This window comes from Balaenoptera ricei, chromosome 12 (genome assembly GCF_028023285.1).
Source record: "Balaenoptera ricei isolate mBalRic1 chromosome 12, mBalRic1.hap2, whole genome shotgun sequence".
Classification (NCBI taxonomy): Eukaryota; Metazoa; Chordata; class Mammalia; order Artiodactyla; family Balaenopteridae; genus Balaenoptera; species Balaenoptera ricei.
Window position 1 is genome coordinate 60,678,076 of NC_082650.1, and position 26,601 is coordinate 60,704,676.

The 26,601-nt window shown below is 37.2% G+C and overlaps 1 long non-coding RNA gene across 3 annotated transcripts in view; it reads right to left on the reverse strand.

The window, feature by feature from the left end:
* The window catches only part of LOC132376356 (uncharacterized), a 1,138,994-nt gene that overhangs the window by 204,138 nt on the left and 908,255 nt on the right, over positions 1-26,601 (reverse strand). For all 3 annotated transcript variants that reach the window (XR_009506280.1, XR_009506281.1, XR_009506279.1), the window contains 2 exons: positions 23,653-23,755; positions 20,164-20,262 (listed from right to left, as the gene is read on the reverse strand). This is a non-coding gene — a long non-coding RNA (uncharacterized LOC132376356). The remainder of the gene's footprint in view (positions 1-20,163; positions 20,263-23,652; positions 23,756-26,601) is intronic.

Consider the following 26,601-nt stretch of genomic DNA (forward strand, 5'->3'; position numbering starts at 1 on the left):
ACATACCTTGTATAATATAGTACATTATCTACTCTAAATATAGGTCTTTGTTATTATCACCTACATAGTGTAGCAGCTCGTACCCCGATTAAAGGGACTTCTGAAGGTGGTAGGAATAGAGAAACCCAATCAGAAAAAATGAAAACCCAAAAAAGCAAGAGTAGTTACCTGCAGAATAAAGAATGAGAAATTCTAACACAGTTTTGCTATATTTATCTCAATATTACTTTCTGTGTGGTCCTAAACTAGTTCTCTTGTTCACACAGGCAGCCAGAAATCTTCCACTAGGCCTAATAAAATAAAAGGAAAATTGCAGGGGAAAGATATATCAAAACAGTAATCTATTGGTTTAGATAGATGAAATGCCTGCTGATATTGTTTATGGGAAATAAGTGTCATCCCTCCCTGCTAAACTTCACTATTTTCTAAAATGAATCCACTTTGAGATGTGATTTTTTTTCTCCCAAGTTAGACCGGTTGGATTCCATCGATCATAATTGTGACGGATAGCAAGTGATTTGTTTCATTACATTGTTAATGGCTGTAGTGGGAACATTTGAGCTTTAAATGAAAAGCTGTGGTTGTGTCGTTGTGAAGCTTCCAAGGATAGAATTTTCTCTTCACTCTTTGTTTCTGCAATAGTCTCCCTTTTCCCTAACGGGGATGCACACTGAGTTTTAAATCCTTTTCTGCTTGGCTTGAGGGAGTTTGCTTTTTTCCTGTGTGTCATTGAAAAGTCTGGTATACACGTACTTTGTAGCCAGCCAAGACATGAAAGTGGCACAAGCAATATGCTGGAATTGATGTAAAAAATTACCATTCCTGATAGACAAAAGTGGAAAAGAAGACATGCAAAAAGGAACACATGCATCTGAAAAATTCTTATGAACCTCTCTACTTGGCCAAGTATCAACTCTTACCTGTGTGGATCTCTCTTATAAATCAGTGAAAAGCTGAGTGGAGCCGGGCCCATCGAAGATAAAATGCATAGGATGATGAACAACATTTGTCTGATATATTCACAAAGCAGGTGGGCTGGTTTATGCCTTTCATGACAAGCATAATCTAAAACAAATTTCAACCTTAACTTAAAGATATTTTAATGTATCCATTTGACTCACAAACTCAAGCTCACATTGAATTTAAAAGAAAACCCCTCAGAGCTCAGTTTTTAAAATGCATCAAGTAAGATTTTATATATTTTAAAATTAGTCTAGATGTCATCAAGTTAGTTCTTAATTAACCAGTGTCTCCCCTTGAATATGTGACAGTGGTGGTTACCACTGGGAGCAAGAGAGGCAGAGACACCTCTGAGTCATTTTAAAGGTGATTTTAACATTCTCAGCAACCTTCATCCCTAAGGGTAAAACCCTATGTAATGCAGGCATTGAAACCCTAGCTCTTCTGAATACAGGTCAAACGTATTCACTTCCCCAGTAGTTAAAAATTTTAAACTAACCTACAAACATATCCAAAAGTTGCTAACAAATATTTACCAGAAATTCAAAGATGAGAATCATTAATTTGAATCACCTTGAATTCAACGATGCTTCTCCTAAAGTTTAAAGTCTTTTCCTATAGGTTATATAATCTGTGTAACTACACCATCCTTGGGAAATTGGTAGGAGAGTTGGTCTGTTTGTCCCTATTTTAGAAATGAGGAGAGAGAAAACCAAGTTGGTGACGAACTCAAGGTTATGCAATATCAGAACAAGAGCACACACTTTCAGCCTGTTCTCTGCCTTTAGACTGCCCGCTGCCCTAGTGGGTGCCTCTCCTCCCTTTGAGAACATACATATTCATGTGTTTGAAGTCAGCCATGGATATTGACATGGACTACAATGAGTTGAAAAGAGAGGGGTAGCTAAAAGAACGATTAAGACTACTGAAAGAAAATAAGAAATTTAATAATTGAAATGTCTTCTATTTCTTAAAAAAAAAAAGAGAGAGTAGATGAACCAGATAAGATGCAAATAAAAAAAGAAAACAAAATACATGTAAAATGAAAAATGCAATTGGTTTTGTATCTTCAAATGCTTAACTTACAGGATGGGAGAACACACAATTTAGCTTGTTTGGGTTTAGTTCTCCTAATATATTCTACAGAGTAATTTATTTTCAGAAGAAGCCTCACTGCAGTGCTCCTATTATGATAATGGGAATTTATGCACATGAGTATTTGTGATCACATCACAGAGCAATTTTTGGAAGAACTAAGGGGGGGAGGAATTAGCATTTTAAAAATAGGGATGAAGGCTTAAAATAAACCTCTAAATTTTCAATCTTTCACTCAGTCTATCTACACACACACACACACACACACACACACAAAATTCCACAGTGAACTGTCTTATTTGGGCTAAGTGCTTCTCTAGTGAAGAACAAAACTTGTGAGTGAAAAACGGCATAATGCAGACAATGCCTGCATGGATTTGTTGATGAGAAGGTGGCCGCCCCTGAGATTGGAAAACACAGCTCCAGCAGCCCCAGACCTCTCTGACCATGTTCACTTTGCTTACTCAGGAGCAGACAATGACAGGCAGGGACTTAGGGGGAGGGGATGAATCAAAGTCCCTCTTACCCTGTGTCTCTCTGCTAGAATTGCTGTCAGCCTGGTGAGGTGACATGAAGTAGGGGATCAATCCAGTAGGCACAGGATGAAAATGTAAACAGGGATAAGCTCTCTGTGCACACACTCTCTTTCTCGCTCTCTCTCTTTCTTCCATCTCATTCTATCTTTTTACACAAATTCCAGGCATTTGAGAGGGTAGGTGTTCTTTGCTGTCATGAACAAGAAAACGCTCAGCACTCAAAGCCACTGGACAGTAGGATCATCTGTAGGGCAAAGCCACACTGCTTTTCGTGAATCGTGTGTGGCGATTTCAAGATTGTGTTACAGAGTGTGCCAATATCAGTGTGTATATTAGATCACCCCAAATACGAATACCCTGGGGGAATATTCTTGCAAAGTCACAGCTTGGGCATATTAATGAAAATAAAGCTGATTGAAGTAGGTAAACTCATAGGTCCGTGCACCAAAGTTTATGGGCACAAGTCAGCTGTCACTGGGTAGGCAAAGGGAGACATAATATTCCAGTCATTTCTCTAGTGGAAGGAACATTAGCCTACTCTCTCTCTTAATTGATATTCTGCGACTGAATCAAGCTCTGCTGATTGCTGACCAGCTCACACGTTCCCCATATGTCTCCAGATTGCTAAACTCAGAAATGTGAGACAGCATCACTGAGTTAGTCTGAGGACAGCCAACCTCAGTAGTGGTTGCTAGACCATTTGTTCCTATAAAGAACAGATAGATGCAAATCAGGAGTCTGGAAAAATGTGTATTTTCACAATTTTCAATGAAATTTATTATCTCATATATAAGGCATGACTCAAGGATTCAAATTAATTTCACCGGATAAACATTATTAAATAGTGTCAATTTGCCAGAGTAGGTGAAATATACTGTACAAGAATTTTATTTTCTTCTTTTATATTTGTCCTTTGATATACATTCCTGTTCTTATTTGCTTGTGAATAGTGGAAACAAAATTATGGATATAGTTAGCACAGATTAACTTCAGAGCAGAAAAGCTTGTAAACTTCAAGTATCAATTGTTTACTAAAAATTGAGTTGTTAAAACTGAAAAGCAGAGTGCAGAATTTCCTGTTCTCATCAGAGTCAAGAGCTAAAACTGTAACTTCTTCAGTCACACATAAAGATATGCTAATATTTTACATTTTGTTTTATTTTTGGAAAAAGTATCAAATAGAATGCCCAAAACCCCAAGATGAATGTTACTACTTTAAGACAATATCAGGGTGTATTCCCACATGCAAGACCCTGAGCTCTTCTAAGTGTATTAATCATCCCAACAACCATACAGGGCAGGGACAGTTTTCATTCTCATTTTACAGATGAAAAACCAGGGGTTTATAAAGAGGTCAGTGTCTTTCTCCCATCTGTGGGAGAGCTGTGGTTTGAACCCAGGCAGTCTTTCACTGGAGCTCAAGTCTTATCTCTTTGCTATAGGGATCCTTCAGTAACATTAAGTAAATTCTTATAATTGAATCTGGCAATGTGTTTCATGCATTTTGAACATTGAGAATGTTTATCAAAATAGGTGAATGGGTACCATGTTTTCAACATAAATGCTTAAAAATGGATTGTATCTGAGGTCGCTGTTATGACAGATTGAAAAGTAACATATATACAAATATATTTAATCAATTTAACAAAAGAGACTTACCTTTTTATTAAACTACTTTTTATTATTTAAAAAAGGGAGAACATGCTAGGTTACTCACAGTAATTAGGGGTCTCATATGTGTTTACATGGTTAGCAAGTGTAAATTATGCTGACCTGCTTAGGGCTTGCAAATAGCTTAGATATGATGATGGAGCATGGTGTGACTTCCTATGAGATCTCCTTGATTTTTGCTGGGAATATTTAAAAAGTAAAGGATGTGGCCTTCTCATAGGGATTATAACACTTCTTTGACTTAATCAGTTTGCTTTTTGCTCTCAGAGAGAGAATTCTCTAGTTTCACTCATCTAGAGAAAACCATACTATTCTTGGTATTTGCAGTAGTGAAGAAAATCACTGTTTTCCTCAAGGGAAGCATTTGGTAAAAACGGTTAAGTAGTTTCCCGGCAAAATCTGATTCGTTAATGTAATCTTAAAAAGGAAAACCAAACAACAGAACAAAGAAGATCTTATAAAATTTAATAACCTCAGCACATAATCATGTAAACAGTAACCTCCCTCTCTCATTAAAATCAAGGAGGGCTTCCCTGGTGGCGCAGTGGCTGAGAATCTGCCTGCCAATGCAGGGGACACGGGTTCGAGCCCTGGTCTGGGAAGATCCCACATGCCGCAGAGCGACTAGGCCCGTGAGCCACAATTACTCAGCCTGCGCGTCTGGACCCTGTGCTCCGCAACAAGGGAGGCCGCGATAGTGAGAGGGCCGCGCACCGCGATGAAGAGTGGCCCCCGCTCGCCGCAACTAGAGAAAGCCCTCGCACAGAAACGAAGACCCAACAAAGCCAAAAATAAATAAATAATAAATAAATAAATAAATAATTCCCATTTAAAAAAAAAAAATCAAGGAGAAAGAGCTCCTAGTTTGAAGGTGTTACCATAAAACACAATAAACTGTTCTAAAATATTTTGGAGGAATTATGGTGAAATTTTTCAAGAGATAAAAATCCCTTCATTTAATGCATTGGCTTGTGCTGTTCTTGAAATCATTCCATTTCTCCATGATGAGATAGGAGCCATGAGTCTTGCTCACTTGTTTTATACAGTAGCGTTTGAACAGAGCTATCACTTACTGCATGTTTGCTCTGTGCCTCAAGAAAATAAAGCAGCGAAATGAGTAATGCTTTAGTACCACCAGAGTCTACTGAAGAGCAAATAATATTCTCAGGCCTAGAATGAAATCTTACTGAGTGTTGGTGAAGGAAAGGAAAAGAAAATGTAGAAAAAAAGATTTCCAGAATTTTCTTAGGCAGACAGCTGAAACAGACTCACAGGAAATGATTTGAAAGCTTTGCTTGAAATAAAGTTTTTCTTTTCTGCTCATCAATTAAACAATTAGTGCACAATTCTCTCCTTTCTAGCAATGCTGAAGTTAGGGATGAGAATTCTTGATTTACTATTTTCTTCGTAATAAAGGCAGCGTCCAACTTACAAATGGATTGTTTTACCAAAATGCATTTGTTAGATTGTCGTGTGGGACCCAAATGCCCTTTTCCAAAGAATCAATGTTATAAATCACTGTTTGATTTAAAGCCTGGTCCACGTAAGCCTAGTGAAAGCATAATGCTCCTCAGCTATACTACTGTAAGTATTAGCCTGAAGTCTGAGGTCTGAGCTGGGCGTAACTCATTTTGAACTAGAAGAGGGAGGAAGAGACTTTTTTTCCCTTTTCCTGGGCACAAGGCAATTCCAGGATATGGTGACCATGCCTTCTGAATTAAAACAGGGGCATATGGCCCAACATAGGAATTTGTTTTCTATGAAAAAAATAAAATTAGAAAATAAAAAATTTTCTCCAAGGACATTCTACAGATATATGGAGATGACTTTTAAAATCAGTACTACCCCAGAAAATCCAGTAGATTTGGACACTCCACACTAGTAACATTTGAGGAGAGAAAGTTTTGCTTTGTTTGGTTTGGTTTTGAAAGCCTAGCTAGAAGCAGGAAGCCCAGGAGGCTATTGCAGTTGACCAGAAGAGAGGTGATGGAGACTGGAATAAAGCCAAGCCAGAGGGAACAGAGAGGAGACCAATTTATTGATATGATAGATATTAAAAGTTGGAAATATCAAAACTTGGTCTTTTGGTGTGAGAGATAGGGAGGAGACAAGATGCTTGGGGGAGCTGACTGGCTGGACAGACTGGGGGTGGTGGTGGATCAAAATCATTGGCGGTTAAGGAAAATAAACCAATTAGCAGGGAAGATGAGTCTGCCCAAGGTCAGTTCTTTCAGCCACTCTTGCTTTACACAGCTCCATTTTCTTCCCTACTTCGGACTTAACACATTCTCTAAAAAGCACTGAGATTTGGGCATTTGATCTTCACAACTATCCTAGGAGACTGTAGGTGATAACAAAGAATCAGAAAGGTTAAGTAACTTGCTCAAGATTATGGTTAAATGGCACTGAACTTCTATTAAAGAGATCTTTCTGATCAGTACTCTTTGCATTACTTAATCTTGCTACCTGTGTGTACACAACTAATCCTTCAATTCAATTCAATTAATTCATAAGTTCAAAAAGTGCTTGATGAGTCCTTACAATAGGATATACTTGATACTGTCTCTAGGAATAGAGAGAACAAAGACATAGGCTCTGCCCTCCAGAAGTCTCACTAATGAGGTAGGCTTACAGAAATTTGAAAGCAAGGAGACCTCTCCTGAGAAAGAACCATATAAAGAAAGAAAGGAGTAGATAAACTTGATCCTCTGACTAGAGGTGAGCAATATTTCCAGCAGAATTACTCACAGACCCTTGCTGTATCATTAAGTGGTGGGAAAACCTTGAAACTATCAACAAAACCTCTATAAATCCCTGAGATGTAGGCAGTGCTGCTTTGGTGATGGTTGTCTCCTGTGGTGAAAAGAATGTAGACATTGAAGCCTAAGGACGTGGGCTTGAATTTCTGCTTAGTTAATTGTTAACAGTGTGACTCTGGGCCAGTCATTTAACCTCATGTGAAGTGGGTATAATGCTGTAAGAATTAGATGTGGTCTATATAAATAAAAATCCAACCTAATAAGTGGCTACTCTTATTACTACTATTAATAATAGTAGTATACTACTATTATTATATTTAGTATTATTAGATACTGCTCACCCACTTCTGAATGGCAAGTGGGACAATTTAACCATGTTAAGGACCCCAGTTTATCAGACGCATGTGGCTGAGCAGGAGAGAGCAGACATAGCAGAAGTGATGCCTTTTAAATGACTAATATGGGGGAGGGGGGTACTGGCAATGTGTGGGTGAGATGAGGTAGTTGGTAGCTGTGGCAGAATCCAGGAGAAGTCACAGAACCCAGCAACAGTTAATGGTGATGATGCCTAAAGGATAGAGTCAGGCAGGCAAAAGAGTGGCGAAGAGGGAAGGGCAGAAGTCCCATGGTAACTCATTCCTGACCATGTTGGCAAATTCACTCATCTATGCCTTTATGCCCTCAACAAATATTCACTGAACACCAGCTATGTGCTAAGTACTGCTATAGGCTGCAGGGATGAGGCGCTAAATAAGGTAATCAAGAATCCTGTCCTCACAGAGTTCACGGTCTAATGGAGGTAAGAGAGATAATACGTAAGTAAACCGGAAATAGTCAAGATAAGAGAAAACAAAGTGAAGATGTGCTAAAGCACAGAGGCTCCAAATTGGAATGTATGGGAAGAAAACACTAAAACTCTCTTTATATGCTGTTTGTGTCAATAAATTAATAATATTTAATTAACACTCTCCTAACACAGAGAGTGCAGCTGCTCCTGGGCCTGGCGTGCACAGTAGATGACGCCCTGAGAGAAGGGTGGGAGCCCTGGTCCCTGGGGACTAGCAGAAGTGTTCTCCCTTTCCCTCTCCCCAGCTCTCTCTCTCTCCTTCTCTCTCTCTCCCTCTCTTTCTCCCTTTCTCTCACTCCTGCACTACTTATTGGTCTTCTCTGATAGATATGACACCTGGACCCCTTATATGGCACTCTTTTCAGCCACACTGATATAAAAATGACAACCTAAACATATATAATAAGAAATTGGTCAATATGTTTTCATATTATCAGAAAAGTTTGAAACGTGTATATATAGGCACAATGAACCTCACCCTGAGTGTAAATTTTACATTGTTTTTATAGGCCCTATAGACATGGCATAGAGGTCATTTATGTAATGAAATAAAATATAATGTAATAAAATGAAAGTAATAAGATAAACAACTTAAAATCAGACTTTACAGTTGCTGTATCAAAAATATTAAACAAGATTCTCTACCATGCGAACACAACCTTCTATATAAAATCAAGAAGTGGGCTCTCATCACACACCATGTCTGCTGGCACCTTGATCTTGGACTTCCAAGGATTGTGAGAAATATATGTTTGTTGTATAAAAAAAATTAAACAAGATTTTCAAAAATAATGAAGCACAGTCAATCACAGTGTTCTCAGCTAAAAATTAAAATTAATATTATTTTGGAGAGAGCAAAATTTTATTTACTTAATAAAATAAATATCTTTAAGATATAAGCTATAATATCATATAACAAATAATATATCTAAAACATGTTCCAGAAACATAATGTCTTAATAAAAGTGTATTATTACTTTCATGAGTTAAATTTCACTTACCCTCCACTCTGGAAATGAAAGCATTCATATTTTTACTATCAGCATTTGCTCAGCTATTTATAATCACTTAGAGACATCAACACCAGGTTTAGAGACATTTTCTTCTTTTTACTGAATTTTTAAATTTCCCCTAATTCTCCTCGTCCACCGGTGTTAGGATAAAGTGCATGGAGTGTTGAGGTAGAGCAGAGGTAGGGGTGAATTATGAAGCTGCGTATCTACGTTCTCCAGCTTCTTCCTCTCAAGTCACAGCCCTTGAACTTTGTTGCCTGGCATAAAACGGGGTAGAAATTCTTCGCCTGTCTGAAGACAGGAGCTGGACGAGATAATCCATTGTGAAACCTGGGTGTTTAGGCTCTACCCTAAGTGGTCAGTAAAATCATTAGAAGAGTCTCTTAAAGTTGTTGAGTTATTCGTTTTTAAATTTTTTAGCTATGAATATGAGCATCAACTCATCAGTTTTGGCTTGGACTTCAGTCCTATATCTTAAAGAATAAATAATATAAATTTAATTATCTTCATCTAAATTGACCACCAATGCAGTAGTCATTTTGGTTATTCCTGGATCACTCAGTAAACCATATTTTACCTTCTTAGTAATATGGAAGATTTAGAGATGAAATCCATTGGCTTTTGAACGCACAGACCACATGAATGATCCACTTTCTTTTGACATGCATTTAACCCCAGGAACAGTTGTTGATTTAGTAGTGGTCAGAGGACAGGGATGGTCCCTACGTAGAGTTCCACGGCCCTAGCAGGCCTTCATTAGAACCTTGCTCCTGAACTCACTGGCCCAGAAATGGGCAACACTTTACACTAACTGGCGAGATAGGATCATTCAAAGCGAGGGCTGGAACATAGCCATTCTGCCAGCACAGAAGTGTCGTGGCCCATCACAGCACAACCTTCCCAGGCTGTAGATCTCTGGAGAATGAATGACAGGTTCCTGAGCTGCTGTTGTACAGTGGACCGAAGAGAAGCAAAGGCAGGCAAAGGAAAAGAAAATAGAAAACACTTGAAGTTTTCCTAGCTGCTCAAAGTCCAAGCACGTGGTGGGGATGGGGACCATGGGGGTAGACAGAACAATTTGTCAGGCTGCAGTCAGAAGCGTGTGGATCTTTTAAAATAAAATATCTGGGCAGTCGACAAGTCTAAGAGATACTGAAAAGTAAAGAGCCATCTCTATATGTGGGAAGCATTATTGTACATTGGTTTCTTCCTCAACTCTTACATTTGGAGAGCAATCATGATAAGGAATGTCATCTTCAAATACTGAGGACAGTGGCAAGCTGTGAAGTGGTTTCGGGAGAACTTTTCTCTGATGTGAGATCTGGCCTAACAAATAAACAAAAATAATGCCACTAGGTGAAATAATACATTATTAGAAATTCATCACTTTATAGCATCCATGGTTTTTATGTTGAATAATACTGTGGGGAAGGGAAGACTTCTAATGAGGGCGGTAACTCCTCTTCAGAAAATATATTTATATTTTGCTTTAAAAAAAGGGTAGTAGGCTTTTGGTTCAAAATGTAAACAGTAGCATATATCAAAGAATGGATAAAGATATTGAGATTATAGTCTCTGTGTAACTTTAAAATTTTTATCTTGGCATATTTAAACGCTAATCTTGAGGTTTGTGTTTCATGTGAAATTTCTTCAGTCATCTCAAGGGGCTGTTACACACCTTCCAATCTTCCTGTAATTAAGGCAGTAGTTTTGTTGTCATCTTGTCACAACTCATGAGAAAAACTGTGAAAACTCAAGAGCATATTCAGTAGTAAGTCGGTATTAGACAGCTATATGTAATTTGACTTTGCATCTTGAGGCACTTCACTACACTTGTGAATAGTCAGCTATTCCTTTCCCATTAACTACTTTTTCCTTCTAAAGATTCTTTCTTTTTTCTTAAAGTTTCTAAGGGGCATCTTCCAGGATATTCCAGGAACTCAGGTGTTGGTAAATCTAGCAACAAAGTCAATTTAATTTTTCTAGGATTCACTAAAATTAAGACTTTACTCTCTAGTTTTAATGGAATTCTAAGTAATATATTATTATAAAGTTAAGTCAGAGCTCATTTGGATGAATTTGTAACTATCCCATAATGTTGGCAATCATGTACTGAGAAATTCTTTTGTAATATTTAATGTTTTTTGGTAAAAATAAAAAACAAAACAGATCCTTTCACATAGAGAAAGATACTGTGGAATTTAAAACAATAAATTACAAACTTGTATTTATTATTTGATAAGCCTTAGGCAGAGCCATGTACACATTAAAAAATATTTTCTTTGCTCATATTACTTCTAAACATTGAAAATATGCTGCAAATTTCTAGAGGTTAGATAATGACCAATAATTCATTACTAAACCAAAAGGTCCTTCAAGGAGAATCCCGAAGACCTGAATTTATTTGGTTTTATTGTAACTTAGAGCAGAGATCTATTAGCGACACAGTGAACACAGCTGGAGAACAAAATTATAATTGGAGATGTAGTAGGCAGAGTGACATTAAATCCCCAAATATAAGAAATCTCACAATGACTTCACAGATATAAAATTGGTCATGACTGGGAAGAGCACTATGGATTAAAAAGACCTGAGAACTAACCATGAGTCAGCAATGCCTGTAGGTAAGTGATTATTGGTCTTGAAAAATGTATAGATAAGGACATAGCATCAAACGCCCCACAGAGTGACTCTCCCTGTATCCAACATTGTCTGCCTGCCTTTGAACTCTATATTTTAATCAGCTGACAAGAGCATAAAGGGGAAAAGTGGAAATAACGAAAGCACTGAAAAATGGGTAACAAAAGAATAGCAAAATGACTGGGGTTACTTGGTCTGTATAAGAGAAGGAGGAGGATAATCATGTTGAGTACATATAGTGATACAATGTGTATGGGAGAGTATAAATTGTTTGTCATTAGTACCAAATCTAGACTGTAATGTAATTATTTTGAAATAATCTGTAATATTTTTCCCCTTAGAAAAAACTTTTTGATAAAAAAAAAATGCCCTGGGACTTCTGAGTAAGTTAAGGGGAACAAAGGAGACTGACGATTAATTTATTGTTCATGAAATGCATACAAAGTTAAGTTCTTCACTTAAAATGGATAGATGAGATTCTTGGAAGAAATGGGACATCTGATGCACTTTAAATCGTTTCCAGGCCTTTTATCTTTGTGACAGCTGTAGCCAAAGTCGAAATTTTAGTCATTCCTATCCAGCTTTTTGAGCTCTGTAGACCCATGTGCCTTTAACAAGTAAAAAGAAATATTATAATGCCCTGAGAGGTACCTGATTCAGTTTCAGTGTAATTACCTTCCCGTTTCTCTTGCCTCTTTCTGCCATCCTTTATTTCTGACTTCCATGTTATACAATGCACCTGTCATTTAACTTTCTGTGCTTTCTCAGCTTTGGAAGAGTTGGTGGTAATCCAAACCTAACAACAAGCATCATTCTGTAAAAAACAGTGCTTTCTTCCTTTTTATCTTCTATTTTCTTTTCTTTTTTAAAAATAATTTCTAAATGAAGAAAGACAAATGCTACCCAGTTTCTGTCACCTGTTCATTTCTTACTGTTATGTCTGCTTTCAGGTTTCTCCATGGAGTATCTCTGATGCTATTCCTTCTAGAGCCAGGAAAAATCATCTCCTGCCTAAAATATTTTTTTCTGCAACATTCATTCTTGTCTGGAGATGTGACACATTCATTTTGACATTTGGTGATAGAGGAGCTGAGACCAGCAGTCACAAGACTGAGATTCTCGAGAAGGTGGAGATTAGGATCTTTGAGAGAGAATCTTAATCTTATAATGTAGGAGGCAGAAATTTTTACATTTGAGATCAAACTTGATGAAAATGCACTTTAACAATTACCGTTACGCAAAACATTGTTAATTTCATATATATGAACGTAGCATCAAGGACTCCACAGAGTGACTGCTGCTGTTAACTGTGACTTCTTCAAAGAATTTTTGACTTTTATTTAAGCTTTATTTTCCCCTGGGGAATATTCTCCATCTTTTGAAGAAGTTATGCTGCTTGTGTGATCTCATATATTATACTGGTCATAGCCTCATTCTGATCTTTAGAATGACCTGAAGATTTGGAAATGAATTCATGAGGTTAAGAGAAAATTTAAAATATCCCCATGGATTTATTTATTTTCTCTTTTTAACTAATAAAGCTCAACACTGAAATAAAGTAATAGTTTAAAATCAATTTCATTTATTTTAAAAAGCCACATCATCTTTTAAGTTTATTTTTTACCTTTATTCAGTTTTATTTCTTATTTCCTTATTCTTCTGCTTTTGATTATCAGATACTTTTATCACTGTCTCCCTCCAACTCAAATTGGCACCTATTTCTATTCCATATACAGTTAATATTTACTCTGTTTAAGGATGTTATCAACTTCATGTTTTCAAGTCCTACTTTCTAAAAATATTTTAGTGAAATAGTTCTAAAGATGAAAAACACTGTAAAGGTCAAACTACTTCGTATACTTCCCACTTCAAAGGTTTTTCTATTTAATTCTAAGCTAAAATCATCTCGATTTTTTTCCCCAAAATGCTTTTCTGTAGTCAATATAAGAAATAAAATTAACAATTTTAATTTATATAATGCTGAAGAGAAAACTGTCATCAGACTTGCTTATTAGTTTGCTTTTATTTAGATTCAGCTTTCAAGATGTAAGAAACATTTTCTCTGTTCTTCCTACATGAATATTTGTGAACTGGTTGCAACCAAGTAGCAGGTTGTGTTATAATGTATCATATTCATACCTTTAAGGCTTCTTTCTTCATTAAAGGAGTCACTATCTTTAATTTTTGTAAGGGGTCTTAATTATTGGTGCTTATTTCATATTTTGATTAATTTTGGTTTTTAATTTCCACTACCTGTCATGGCATGTTTTGCCATGATCTTTCAGTTGGGTGCCATTTTAATTATTATTCCAGGGATTCATTTTCTCATTTATTATTACCTTAGTCCTTTTAGGTGCTTTCAGAGGGCTAATATCAACTTTCAAGGATAAAGTGTGAAGAACAGATTGCCTTCACACATTGATAATTTTGAAGATTTACAAACAAATTTAAAAATATGATTTCCATTAGTGCACTTAATAAAATTTGCTACAATTTAAGTAGTATAATCCTTGAAGTTTGCATTAGCAAAGTCTTAAGAAACCATATGGTGTATATCAATAGGTACTAATAATATCTACAACTAATTTTAATTTACAGAAAGCATTTTAAGTGAGAGTAATGTAAAAAAAAATTACCAAAGCTCTTTTCTTGTAATATAGCATCATTTGGTCATGAAATGGTATTAATCTTTGGTCTTGGGTAGAGAAACTGAGTTTTACAGATTAAAAAAAAATTGTTATAATTTTATATGGAAGTATCATGACATAGTAAAAATAATTAGGATTTTAGAATTAAAAGAAGTGGACTGAATCTCTACTCTGACCATTATTACTTGGAAAGGTTATATAAACTGCATGTGCTTCAGTTTACATATCTGTAAAATGGGGACAATTAACTCTAGCAAGTATGGGGGTCCTCTTTAGGAAAAGGAATACTAATTTAAGGTATATACCAGAGCAACTAGAATGACTGAATGACTTGAATGTGCTGTCAAATTACTGTTATACTACATATACAACTTATTAATTAACATATGTAGGAGTTTTATCTCCAGATTTCTTCAGGCTATTTCTTCACTGGTGGTAATTTTGCACGCCATTTCCTTTGGAACAAACAGACTTTTTTTTCAGAACAAGATGTGTCAGGTAGATTAAGAAGTGATTCAGTATGTTGGGATGCCCTAAATATGAGGTTCTCCAACATAGCACTACTATAATATTTTGCCCTAAAATTACAGGAATTTGATAAATTCCATTTTATTAAAAAAAAAGAAAAATCCATGTTGGATTTATAATTATATTAGCTGTATATTTTAGCATATTCCTGACATGACATAACCTCCATTTTGACCAGGGATCAATGAGACATGAGCCTTCCACTTATACGTCTACATTTTTGATGATTGGAAGAAGTTTTCCACAGAGTAGATTCTGTGCCTGTGCATTTCCAATCTAGTTTGTCCTCTATTGTACACATACTTCTGCTTCTGGAGCCACAGGACATGGTCACATCATGACCTGAACTATGCATCAGCTGCTGTGTTTGACCACTCTGGGTGAGCTGGCACAGTGAGGATACTCCTGGAAGCCATTCTTAGTCCCAGATGATAGCAATAATTTAACTCCTCACAGAAGTGATTGCTAACCACACAAAGCTATCCTGTAAACCCCAAGTAATATATTCCCAATTCACCCTCCTCTTAGCCAGAGCTTAAAAATGCTTACAGTCATTCCAAGGCTACTCAACTTAAAGAAAAGTGCTATGGAGAAGAAGTCAGTGTGGAAAGAGGCAGGGAACTGAACTGATTGTGGTCAAAATATCTTACATAACAAATTTGCAAAAATATATGACTATTGGAGCCCACTGTCAGATCCCACCCAGGGCCTTAGAAGAGGAGGGGCCAGAAGCTTAAGCTTCATTAGGTTTATGTTACATGTCTTTGAACCCTACCTACTGTGTAACAAGAGAAGCCTCAGGAAGTTAAAAGGCACTAACTGGGCCAAGGAGGAAAAAAGAGTTGAGAAATGTTTATGAGGTAAACTTAGAAGGACTTGGTGAGGGTCTGTAAGGGAAGGAAGGAAGGAAGGAAAGCAGGGAGGAAGGGAGGAGGGAAGAAGGGAATTTTAGAATGACCCCTAGTACTCTGAGTTAGAAACATCCTAAGGAGCAGTAAGTTTTGACATGAATAGGGTAGCCGGAGGAAGAAATGATGAGAGAAATTTTGGACCATTTTGAAAATGTGGAAATATCTCTGGCACAGCCAAGGAGAGATACCTCGTAACATTTATATTCAATTCTGAAACTCAGAGAACACCCTAGGGCTAGAGGTGGCAGATATAAGTATATAAGTTGTAGTTATAACCTTGAGCATGGATGAGACAGCCCCCCTGCCCTCACCCCTAACCCCTACTCCCAACACACACACATATCACTATGGACAATGTGCAGAGCAATCTACCACAGAGGGAGCCCAAGAACACTGGTTTTTAAAACGGGAGCAGAGGAAAGGATTTGGCATCGTGAGAAAGATAAGAGAAGAAAATGGAATGAGTTATGCCTAGGAATTCCTGCAAATGAAGAGTTTCTAAAAAGAAAGAGGGTTCAAAGCTGACAAAGTTAGAAAAGTTTTAGTTAAGTGGTGAGATTGAAAGCAGAGGCAGTGTAAACCACACATGGAAGAAATCTGGCTGACTGAGAGAGTGGGAAGAGCTGGGTACTTGTTAGAGAGAAACACTGGGCTGATGAGATTTTCCTTTCTTTTAGTGAAGGAGAAACTTGAGCATGCTTACAGAGTACAGGGAAAATATCAGTAGAGAAGGAGAGCTTTGAAATTCAGGGATAACAGAAACAGTTCCCTAAGAAGCTTTTCCTAGCACTCCATCTTAATTCCCTTCCACTTGCAGCATGGATTGAGTATCCCTTCTACCTGTACTTGTGACTCTTTACATATATATTAGACAATTACCTATTTATTTGTCAGTATTTCCCGCTGGAGAAGTGGGGGCCCTATTTAGTTCGTCTTTAAACCTCTTTTGCTTAGAGCCACGTTTACTGAAGGCAGAGACGGAAAGACACAGGTTAGAGAGCAGAGAAACAGGATCTGTCAACCAAGGGGACACTTCATAATATTTTGAAATTTGAGTGAAATGATAAAGATGGGCTTAAATCTTGAGTCGAGTTTACAGAGTTCAGACCATGCTCTTGCTTACCACGTTTGCAGACCCAGATCAATTTCACCTCTAGGGTATCTGACTTTAATATTTTTTAGACTCTTTCCTGCTAGCCCCCTTTTTTGTGTTCTTTACTTCAGAGGCACACTCCTAGCTGTACAGAGCATGTAGAGAGAATATATAACAAGTAGTAGTGGTGAATGAGACCATCAAATAAAAACATTCTGAAACACAGAAACCTATGAGTATCTGAACTAATTAAAAACCCTCCAGGTCACTTTGTACAGGGAGCAACAACAACAACAAAACAACTCTGTTTCACAATCAAGGGCCACCTGTTTTGTCCTGAGCAGCTATTTCTTAAATTAAAGCTGTTGGTCACAAATTAGACAAGGTAAGAAACTGGGGATTATAGTCTATTCATCAGCGATACTTTAACCCCCTAAAAGAAAGAAGAAGTAAATGTATGCCCGTTGATTGTGAATCAATAGTGTCATCTTCATTTGCGAAGGACAGCACATTAGAACATGTTGATTTAGAGTTCCTTATTCCTGTTGAATAAACACACAGGTTGCTAATCACCAGCTACTAAATATATTTTCCAAAGGTGAACAAAAGAAGTGGACAATTTGATGCTTCTTAATTAAGCTCACAACACAGAATTTTTTTATACTCTTAAAAGCATTTGTTGCTGAAAGCTAAATGAGTATAGATTTCTAATAGAAAGATTCCCATCCCCCAACACACCAACAGCTGTGAGTGATTCTGGCTAGTAAATTATTTGCTATCCTCTACATTGCCTTGTAGATGACCTCAACCCTGACCTTGATACAGCAGTATTTCTAAGAATAATAATTTATTCTCTGTGTTAGATGAACTAAGCCCATGGTGATTCTCAGCTATAATTTCATACTATTTACTGAAAAACTGGTCCTATATATTCAGATAAATTATAGGTGGAGGAAGAGAGAAAGACAGAGACAGAGACAGAGAGACAGATAGGAGTCCTATAGACAGATTTAAAAATAGAAGCATAGATGGATTGGAGGGAAGGTGACCAGGAGCCAGGCAGGGATAAATAGCTATCTTAGTAGCCATCCAGGTAGTGTGGTTTCATATATGTGAATTTTTTCTAATTCCATGCACATTAATTTATTATTTTTTTTAATTTTAAAAATCTATTTAACCCAAGAAATGCAAAATATTATCACTTTAAAATGTTGCTATAAAAATTATTGATATTTTACAGTTAATTTTTCATACTAATTCTTTTTTTAAATTTTTTTTATTTTTTAACATCTTTATTAGAGTATAATTGCTTTACAATGGTGTGTCAGTTTCTGCTTTATAACAAAGTGAATCAGTTATACATATATACATATGTCCCCATATCTCTTCCCTCTTGCATCTCCCTCCCTCCCACCCTCCCTAACCCACCCCTCTAGGTGGTCACAAAGCACCGAGCTGATCTCCCTGCATGCACATTAATTTAGTGTTACTACCCCTTATGTCAGACTTCAAAACCTGTTTTCCATGTGTAGGGTTGTAGCCACAGATATAGGTATAGATATAGACACAATCTCTGAGGACTTTATAAGGTCATAACACTAATTTACATTCATAGAATTTCTATACCTTAGATTAACATACCTGCAATGAAAATTCCACAATTGTTATACTGACCCATAAACATTTCCATATATCACAGCTCACATTAGCCCATTTTAAAGCTTTGTTTACGTGTATGTAAACCTCTACATTAATGTTTTGTATTCTGAAAATTTCACCCACACAGCACCAGTCACTTAATTGAGCTAATTATTATTCACACATTAGCGCCTATTAGTCAGCATGGGTTTCTTTCCATTTTTTAAAAATGTTTTAGCCAGCATTCAGATTGCACTTGGCAGAAACGACTTGTTATAGTGGTTTTCAAAATCTGGCAGTAAGCCTAAGAAGCAACCTCTTTTGCTGTCTGAATTTCCTATTCCAGTCATTGTTACAGATCTAAAGAGACAATCTGTTAAACTCATTGAAACTTTATGGGGAAAACGGTGAAGAGGAACTTCAGAAGGTCCCCAAATTCTGTTGTCAAAGCAATGGAGAACAATTTTCTAGTAAATGGGGGTTCAATTATACTATGTTTGATATGCAATTGCTGGTAGGAATTCATCCTTATTAAACTGTTATAGATTTTTTTTAGTCAGTGTTATTTCACAGAAATCTTAGAAAAACATTTAAGCATACTCAGGGGCATGACCTGCCTAAACTGGATCCCAAATATAATGTATATTAAGATAGAACATTGAGGCTTCCCTGGTGGCGCAGTGGTTGAGAATCTGCCTGCTCATGCAGGGGACACAGGTTCGAGCCCTGGTCTGGGAAGATCCCACATGCCGCGGAGCAACTAGGCCCGTGAGCCACAGTTGCTGAGCCTGCGCGTCTGGAGCCTGTGCTCCGCAACAAGAGAGGCCGCGATAATGAGAGGCCCGCGCACCTCGATGAAGAGCAGCCCCCGCTTGCCGCAACTAGAGAAAGCCCTCGCACAGAAACGAAGACCCAACATAGCAATCAATCAATCAATCAATTAAAAAAAAAAAACTTTATAAAAAAAAAAAGAACATTGAAGTTGTCTATAATGAAGATTGAGATTACTCTAATTTAAGAATTTGGGTACATATAGTAATAATGAAGTTGAAGTAGACTATAAATATTATATGTAGCTTGCTGGGCATACTAACTTAAGAGCTGGCATTGATAGAGAGGCCATTGTGTAAATTACTATTTCCTTTACAATAATAGCGGGCACTCTTATTTTTCTAAACTCTATTAATTAAAAAATTTTCTTTTGGTTGTTTAAAAAAACCCCTCTTGGGCTTCCCTGGTGGCGCAGTGGTTGAGAATCTGCCTGTCAATGCAGGGGACACGGGTTTGAGCCCTGGTCTGGGAAGATCCCACATGCCGCGGAGCAGCTGGGCCCGTGAGCCACAACTACTGAGCCTGTGGTCTGGAGCCTGTGCTCCGCAACAAGAGAGGCCGCGATAGTGAGAGGCCCACGCACCGCAATGAAGAGTGGTCCCCACTTGCCGCAACTAGAGGAAGCCCTCGCACAGAAGCGAAGACCCAACACAGCCACAAATAAATAAATAAATAAATTTATAAACAGCTAAACGTTCTCTTCTGCAAAAACAAACAAACAAAAAACCCCTCTCATTTTATGGACTGAATTCCTAGAAAGAAACAACAGATTTGTAGACAATAGAAGCAATAAAACAAACCATCACATTCTCCCATATGCTCAGTTTAGTTGACACTGCATCTTGCAGAACCTGACTCTGAGGGACTTCTTTAAAGAAAATGCCAGTAGAGAAGGAGAGGTTGAAGATTCATGAGTGTCTTAGTCCATTTGAGCACCTATAACAAAGTACCACAGCCTGGATGGCTTATAAACAAAAGAAATTGATTGCTTACAGTTCTGGAGGCTGGAAGTCTAAGTTCAGGGTACCAGCATGGTTGGGTTCTTGTCAGGTCCCTTTTCTGTGTTGCAGACTTCCTTCTTCTCTGTGTATCCTTACATGATGGAAAGAGGGCAAGAGAGCTCTTTAGCGACTAATCCCATTCACGAGAGACCTCTACCCTCATGACCTAATTATCTCCCAAAGGCCCTCACTTCCGTCTCCATCATATTGGGGATCAGGATTTGGTCCATTGCACTGAAGAAGAGGAAGCCATTTCCTGACACTCTGTTCCCTCAGTTAGTTCCTTACCCATTAGCTGAAAGTCTTGCTGGTCAAGCTAAACCTGGGTTAAATCCTTAGCTCACAGTTTCTGGTTTACTCCATTTAAAATAAAGTGTTAACTTCATCTCTTCAAAATATACTATAGATTCTGGAACACTTGTTCCAAGGCAGTCAGTAATGTAGCATCCCAAAAGGATTGAAATGGAAATCTCTGGGCTCTCTGAAAGCTGGAGAGAACAGAGTGGAGCAAAGCCTTCAGGGAACCCAGATAGTAACTGTAGCAGGGCTGTCAGTATAATGCAGTACAGGTGAACTAAAAGAGTTAGGGGGTAAGAGCAAAATCAAAGACAAGGCCCAGTTAGTACCCACAGGATGAAGGAACCAGTAAAAGAAAGAACAAACTGGGAATCACTTGGATCTGTTGGGGTTAGATAAAAACAAGATCGTAATATAGAGAGGATTAAAGTCAAGCCAGAGCCATTACAAGGACTAAAGATCCATGAAGCTATGAGAGCCAAGGAGCTGCTAAGAGGTCATTTTGGTGTGATAACTTGGGGGCTATTCCTGATCTTAAAGGATTCTGTAGATGTGGAAAGGCACTGGGATGGAGTGAGAGATTATCGGGGTCACCACACAAAGCTTTTGCTGTTACCTTACATCTGGGTGAGAGTTCTTCTGGCTTTGTACCTCCATGGCACTTGGCTTGTCCTCTCTTAGGACCTGTGTTCATCCACACATTTGTTACTGCCTCTCTCCTCACACTTTAAGCTCTAGAGGTCCAGACTGTGCATTTACTCTGCAGTTCCTAGTGCATTGTTTTACAAAGTACTAGTCTAAATTAAACTATCGGTATTAACTGAGATATAAATGGATTGAATGATAAATATGTCCACATCTCTGAGGTTGTGTTTCATTTCATGCAGTGTTTGTTAGACTTGTCTTTGGCTATTTAATTCAATTGCTTGGGGTGTGATGAATATGATGCTGAGGTCACAAGTTCAGTCCTTGTGTGAGCAGCTTGCTGAGCTCTATTTTATGGCCACTGAGTCCATTGGCCAGCTGTTTTGAAAATGCATAACATTGGCCACCAGAGGATGAGAAAAGATATGGGGGAATCAGAGGAACCTTATCACTTCTGATAACAATACAACTCAGAGTATTTGATTCATAATAAATCGGTCTTTGCACATAGGGTCCTCCTGTTTCCCTCAGGAATACTATTTAAAATATTACAGTACTATCCTTTTGGAAGTCCAGGAAGGAATGAGCCCCAGATAGAATTAGGCAGCAGAAAGGAAAGAGCAGGAAAATCATCTTTCAGAGAGACCAAGGCTTGAACCTCATCTGTGCCACTTGTGGCTAATGTGATCCCTCAGACAAGTAGTCTTTCTGAGCCTCAGATTCACTATATGTAAAAACTTAATTTATAGGACTTTTGTGAGAATTAGAGGAGATAATATTAATGTCACAAACCTAATATCACTGTCACAGGTAAATACTTAGTAAATGTTTGCTGTTAGTATAATATTTCCATAACATCTTATGGAAAAACCCAAATGAACTTTTTGGCCAACCCAATAACTTACAGTTGCAAGTAGACTAAAAGAAAATGGCTGGCCACATATGAGAATAGCAGGGGTGTAAGAATCAGAGTTATCGTGGCTGTCAAGGATCTCAGAGAGATATCCAATCCTGAGTTTTACAGATAAGAAATGGAAGAATCTCAAGTTTAAGTGCCTTGTTTGGTAGTCACAAACTGGCAAAGCTGAGACTCGAACCTCCATCTCCATGTCCAATCCCATCGCTCCTTCATGCTTAGCAGTAGGAGGCAGTCTGAATTCCAATGAGGAATTTAATATTTAGAATACCTTAGTAAGTTCTCTACTGAACACAGAACACACTCTAACTTGGTTACTTAATGTACGCAATACTTATTGAGTGCTTATCTTATGCCCAACCTTGCCCTAGGTGTTGGCATGTTTGAGATTTGTTAAAGATAAATATAAAAGTGGCCCTGCCCTTTTGAGGACAAATCTCCAGAGAAAGATCACCATGTAAACAAACAAATACAATTCAGTGCAGCAAAAGCCCAAGGAAGGAGCTGTACAGTAAAAGAAGTCCTAGAACTTCCCGGGGAGAGGCAATTGAGCTATGCCTCCGAGCAGCTACATGATGCTCTGCAAGTGCTATCAGAGAGCGCCAGTCAGTCATTCCTTCTCCTCCTACATTTGCCCATAGAAATGTCTGTCAAAGAATATGTTAAGAAAAACTGCCAGAATTTTATGCACCATTTTAGTACGTATGGTTGCTCTATGGCCATTTGATAGTAGGATATGAACTTGAGATTCAAACAGAAAACAGTCTTAAGTTTACTTATGTGGCTTTTTAATACTCTGAATTGCTTGGCAATAGCAGAAATTCTATTCTTTTCTTCAGTGTTTATACTATTCTCACTCTCAAAAGGAGGGGGAGGCATTTACAACCATCCTTGCTCCCTGTATGCCGCATCTGCTCTTGGGTCTTATTCTCATGTAGTCACTTACAGTAGGAAGTCTGCACTCAGGAAAAAGTGCTGGAATCATGGTTCCGTTGCATTTGTTTGGAGGAACCAAGGGTTAGATAATATTTTGCTTGGTTGAAGAATAACTCTGATACGTTGTATTAACTTTTAAAAGTAGATTCACAAACTTGTTGAATATTTCCTCAGCATTATCTTCTGTGTTCTGCTTTTCGTGATCTTAGGCTACTCTTTGATCAAAGAAATTATCCCTTGATCAAAAATTAATACTGACAAAAATAATTTGATGGATGCTCTGAGTACTCATGTTAAAATTCAAGAAGAGAGAATTTGTATTATATTCAAGATTATGATGAATTAATCTAATTTGAAAAAAAGGATACATTTTCAATCTAAAAAGTTAATTAAGTAGAACACTTAATGTTGAATAGAAGTAATGCCCTAAGTAAAATAAGATACTGCTAAAAAGATTCTTGTTTGGTTTTTTAAAAAGGGGTAAGGACTGGGGAGGAAAATAATATTTTTCTTTAGACATTCAAAAAGATCTACTTTGTCAAATGTCACAAATAACCTCTCCTGCCAAAATAAAAATAAAAATTAAAAAAAGCCACCATGTTCAATTTCTTTAACCAAATTGAGCAGGTATCACGGTTTTGCAGCTTTACATTAGGTTAATGTAAAGGTTGTGTTCATTTCACTTACTGTATAATTAGGATTTGAGTCCAAATCCCAGAGTGCGTATGACAGGGATTTTTCTTAAGGTGACTATCTGCTCTTCTCAAAATGGTCTTCTTATTTCTTGTTTCTAAAATCAGAAAAGTGAGTATAAACAAACAATAGATGACCTTTGTGTGTAAAACATCTGAGCATAGCAAGATTAATCGACCTGCATCAGTCAGTCATTAAGTCAAATAGGAGCTTTTCTTGTACTTTTAAACGTCCGATTTACAGTCAGGCAAACTGTATAAAAAGGCTGGTAATACAGTGACGCCCAATGCCACTGGGCTTTAGAAAGCTGACAGTTCCTGTAAAATAGTCATTAAACAACCTCTAGAAGAGACTCATCAGCAGATGCCCCCAGGTGAAGGAGAGAGAAAGCTGAGAGAATGAAGGAGAATCTAACATCTTAGCATGACTGAATTAAACAGAGCATATTATGCTGATTTTCAGAGTCAGCCCAGTAATTTAATTTTCAGAGCAGTTCCTTTGATTGTAGCAACCATTTTATGAAACATTAATAAAACTTTGTGTGTGTGTGTATAACACACATCTCTTTTCCATTTCATTAAGAAAAAGGAGTCAACATAGTCAAATTTGCTGACCATTCTGTAAATGCCAAAAAAAGAAGAAAGATTTTTGTTGTTTTTATTTTTGAAAAAGCAAAGGAACAGAATAATATAGCTCCCACTGTATTATTCCATAGTAAGCACAAAACAGGGAAAGGAAATAAAGTACATAAATTTATTACATGTTGGTCCATGGGATTTTACATTAAGACTCTGAGCTAAATCACTACTGAAATGTATAATCCAAATGTGATTTTGTACCTCCTGGATAATGATGTCTACCGTGCATCCAAATTAATTATTGTAGAATATACATTGCCTTGTATACTAAGCGTTTAGCAAAGACATCTAAGACAATAGATATGTCTGCATCAAGATACCCAGTGGAGAGTTGTTTTTAATGATTTTTGTTTTACATTTTGAATAACAGAAGAGTCACAGATATGAATGTGTTAAAGAAGGAAGGACCTTTAAATAATTAATACAGATGGGCCTCACTTTACGATTACGTATGTTCTTGAAATGTGCATCATAAAACTATTTTCTTTGCAAGTTAACTTGTATTTTCTCATTTATTTCCATCATAAAACTGAAGATCCATTCTCACTGAAGTAATTTTTGGCTCAAAGACAAGGATCACATTTAAGAATGAATCAACCCTTTTAAATCAGTGGTGAATCTTATATTCAAATCTAGTAATTATCCTTAGTCTGAGCTTTTTGGTTATAACTCTCTCTTTTCTTACATGACACAGCCCTTATTTTAACCTTATTGTTAGATACCTTGTATTCCCCACTCCTCTATATTATTTTTTTAAAGAAATAAGCATATATAAATGATAAACAAATCAGAAAATTCTTTCAAAGTAACATATAAATACAAATAATACATTTGTTAATGAATAGTAAAAAATAGCCCACACCACCAGTCACAGCAAGGATGTGGGAAATGTCACAGACTAGGCAGCTCTAGAGGACATTAGGGGACCAGAAACCTGAGTTCACTGCAGATGCTGTAGGTGACTCACCACAGACCTTGCTAGGTCACTTGGCCTCTCTGGGATTTGGTTTCCTCATCTTTAAAATGAGGAGGCCACACTAAAGGGTGAAATGTTTTTTTCCATCATTATAGCTCTGGGATCCCAATAAGGGCTATGTAGGCCTGGTTAGTACTTTCTATGATTCTTAACATGCTTATTAGTAATAATGTCTTTGTTAAACTTGGCAGTCCTTCCTCATAGTAAGATAGATACCACTACAAAGACCATGGCCACATGTTATCATATCCAAGAAAGCCATTTCCCAAATAGTGTGCGTGTTTAATGATTATTCTTATGTTTGATTTTCATTTTTTATGCTTATGGGTTTTCCCAGCTCTTCTATTAAATTATAAATTTCTATAAATATTTCTGTTCTGAGTTTACAATTTGGACCTTGATATTTGTTTCTATATTTGAGACTCAAAATAATACCCAGGTGGCACAGATAGAATTCAAGTTCTCTTGGGTATTACTATTGTATATAAAAGCCTGCAGAGGATTGTCAGAATTTGTTTCATCTCATTACACCAAACATGTTAATTAACTCTTTAAGTTCCATAATCCTATAAAATGAATAACCTGTTGGGAAAATCATAAAGATTCACATTTAAGCCCATACCTTAGGCACTTGTTAATCACCAACTGTAAAATACCCATGAGATTAAGCACCACACATTCAGGGAAGGAAGGAAATGAAAATCAGTTGTTTAACAGACTTTCATCTGGGAGAGATTTTATTAAGAGCCTCTTTCCTATATGCCAAGATATGAATGCTTGAGTATAATTCAATTTTATACAAAAGAAAATTCCATTCAAATCTAAAGATAGAATATTTCTATTCCAAGTTACTTTCCACTGAATTACTGAGAAGAATTGAAAGATAGCAATCCCAAATCCTAAATGTATGAAACAAGTCTTCAAATAATTTAAAAATAACATTCGCAAATTCTTGGAGCCACGGTTGACAGCAGAATAAGGCTGACTGCTCAGTGGGTTAAGGTTAATTCCATGGTGTGTAGGAGGAATATAGTTAACTTGAATATTGGTAGCAAACCTCCTTGGTGAGTGTGGCCAATTTCCTGTGATTCTTTTAAAAGGGAAACACAGTGTGGAACCCCAAATGCCAGCCCTAAGTTACACAATCCACTGGGCTACACTTTTTTCAAAAGTTTAATTTCCATTGTTAGTCCTATGAAGAACAGCCCTGCCCTCTCTATTTCCTTACAGAGCTGCTTTTGATGGAAAACTTTGTGGATGTTTGTGATATTGCTCAGAGCCCATTGGCAGATGAGCTTCTCTTGCTGTGGCCTCCATCATTATTTGCCT